This window comes from Physeter macrocephalus, chromosome 18 (genome assembly GCF_002837175.3).
Source record: "Physeter macrocephalus isolate SW-GA chromosome 18, ASM283717v5, whole genome shotgun sequence".
NCBI lineage: Eukaryota > Metazoa > Chordata > Mammalia > Artiodactyla > Physeteridae > Physeter > Physeter macrocephalus.
Genome location: NC_041231.1, coordinates 49,347,468 through 49,350,006, shown reverse-complemented (window position 1 = coordinate 49,350,006; position 2,539 = coordinate 49,347,468). Strand labels below are relative to the sequence as shown.

At 38.1% G+C, this 2,539-nt stretch overlaps 1 protein-coding gene across 8 annotated transcripts in view; it reads right to left on the bottom strand.

Annotated features, from left to right (window-relative positions):
• The window catches only part of ACKR2 (atypical chemokine receptor 2), a 112,120-nt gene that overhangs the window by 59,839 nt on the left and 49,742 nt on the right, over positions 1-2,539 (bottom strand). The window contains exon 7 of one of the 8 annotated variants that reach the window (XR_008615834.1): positions 1,097-1,293. The exons of the other annotated variants lie outside the window; for them this stretch is intronic. The gene's annotated coding sequence lies outside the window, so the exon portion shown is untranslated. Of the gene's footprint in view, positions 1-1,096; positions 1,294-2,539 lie in introns of those variants that run through there. 8 annotated transcript variants of the gene reach the window in all.

Here is a 2,539-nt window from a genome sequence, read left to right as displayed (position 1 = left end):
TGTTAAACTAAATAAATTGCCTATAATGGAAGTGATTTATGAGCAAGCTGGTTTGGTCAGACATTATACAAACTTTGGTATACTACAGAATGCTTTGTTGTACTTGTGAAATTCTCTTGTCTAACCTGAATTTACATTCCATGGTGATAACATGGTAAATGTAGTGTTATTAAAGTAAGTGAACACATCAAATGTCTTGTATTTATTTCAATTTGGAAAAAACTATCATTCTTCAAAGTAGCACAAGTAGTTCCAAGAAAAGAGGGAGAACATTTTATGCCTTTTGTAGGAGCCATAGTTAAAGACTATTTAACAAACAGGAATAATAGCTAACGTTTATTGAGCATTTACTGTGTGCCACACACTGCTCTAAGCACTTTTCATGTATAATGTCATTTAAGTTTCCTAACAACCCTAAGAAGTAGGAGCTATAATCCTCATTTCATGGAGGAGGAGACTGAGGTATGAATAGTTTTAAGTAATTAACCCAAGGTCACATAAGCTAGAGAAGGTTGTAGGTTTGGGACTGGAACCTGGGCAGTCAAGCAGTAGATACCAACAGAGACTTGAAATGTTGGCCTTTGTGAAGTTAATGCTGAGTGGCAGCGGTTATCATAAATTAGTACTGTTAGACAAGAGGGTACGGCATGGTCTTGGCTCACTGCTCCACTGACTGTATAACCTGGACCAATCAAGGTTTTCTCAGTTTTCTGCTAGTTAGAAATGAGAGATTGGACTACGTAATTTCTGTAGTCCTATCTAGTTTATAGATCATTACATGGGTCTATGGGAAATGTGCTTTAAAAATATAAGCTGTTACTAGGAACTCTTCTCATCCTCCAGTAGACATTATAGGAGTTGCTTATAGGCAGTCCTAACAATTATTTCATGAAGGATAAGCCTTCCATAGAAGAACAAATTTGTGAACATGTTTCAGAAACTTTCTAATGGATGAGTACATTATTGATTCTGTTAAATAAATAATAATTTGAGAGAAATTGATCTAGACAAATGCCAGAGGACAGAGGAACAGGAGCAAAATGTTGAGACTGTAGTGAGCACATTAAGTGATCAGGAGACAAGTAAGGGTGCTTGCCTGAAGAAGACAGTGGTAAATTAGGGTGGATGAATAGGCTGGCATCAGATTATGGAAGTTCTTAAAAAGTGGCTCAAGTGGATGAAACACTACTTTTTCTTGAGTCAGACCTGGGTTCATGGTTTTGCCACTTAGGAGCCGAGCAGCCATGGTTTCCTCATCTGTAAATTCGGGACAGTGTCAGTGGCCTAGGGTTGCTGGGAAGATAAAATGCAATGGTGAACCTAAAAGGGCTTAGCATAGCACCTGAAGCATTAGTAATCTCTGAATGATTGCTTTTACCATTGTTACTGTTAGGCTTGGGAATGTGGCAGCACAGAAGGTGTGTGGGCCCTCCTCTCACAACTTACAGTCTAGCAGAGAAGGCTGGCATTAGATCAGTGATTTCGAAAAGCACGATGAATACTAGGTATAGGATGCAGCAGACTGGGGGACCTAAACCAGGGCTGGAGTCAGAGAAGGTATCCCCAAGGAAGTGATGTTCTAACTTAAGATGATTTTTCATCTTAAGTTAGAACATCACCTTAAGACACTGATGAAAGAAATTAAAGATGATACCAACAGATGGAGAGATATACCATGTTCTTGGATTGGAAGAATCAGCATTGTGAAAATGACTATACCACCCAAAGCAATCTACAGATTCAATGCAATCCCTATCAAATTACCAATGGCATTTTTTACAGAACTAGAACGAAAAATCTTAAAATTTGTATGGAGACACAAAAGATCCCGAATAGCCAAAGCGGTCTCAAGGGAAAAAAATGGAGCTGGAGGAATCAGACTCCCTGACTTCAGACTATACTACAAAGCTACAGTAATCAAGACAATATGGTACTGGCACAAAAACAGAAATACAGATCAGTGGAACAGGATAGAAATCCCAGACAAACCCACGCACCTATGGTCAACTAATCTATGACAAAGGAGGCAAGGATATACAATGGAGTAGACAGACTCTTTAATAAGTTGTGCTGGGAGAGCTGGACAGCTATATGTAAAAGAATGAAATTAGAACACTCCCTAACACCATACACAAAAATAAACTCAAAATGGATTAGAGACCTAAATGTAAGACCGGACACTATAAAACTCTTAGAGGAAAACATAGGAAGAACACTCTTTGACATAAATCACAGCAAGATCTTTTTTGATCCACCTCCTAGAGTAATGGAAATAAAAACAAAAATAAACAAATGGGACCTAATGAAACTTAAAAGCTTTTGCACAGCAAAGGAAACCATAAACAAGACGAAAAGACAACCCTCAGAATGGGAGAAAATGTTTGCAAACGAATCAACTGACAAAGGAGTAATCTCCCAAACATACAAGCAACTCATGCAGCTCAATATCAAAAAAACAAACAACCCAATCCAAAAATGGGCAGAAGACATTAAATAGACATTTGTCCAGAGAAGATATACAGATTGCCAGCAAACACAT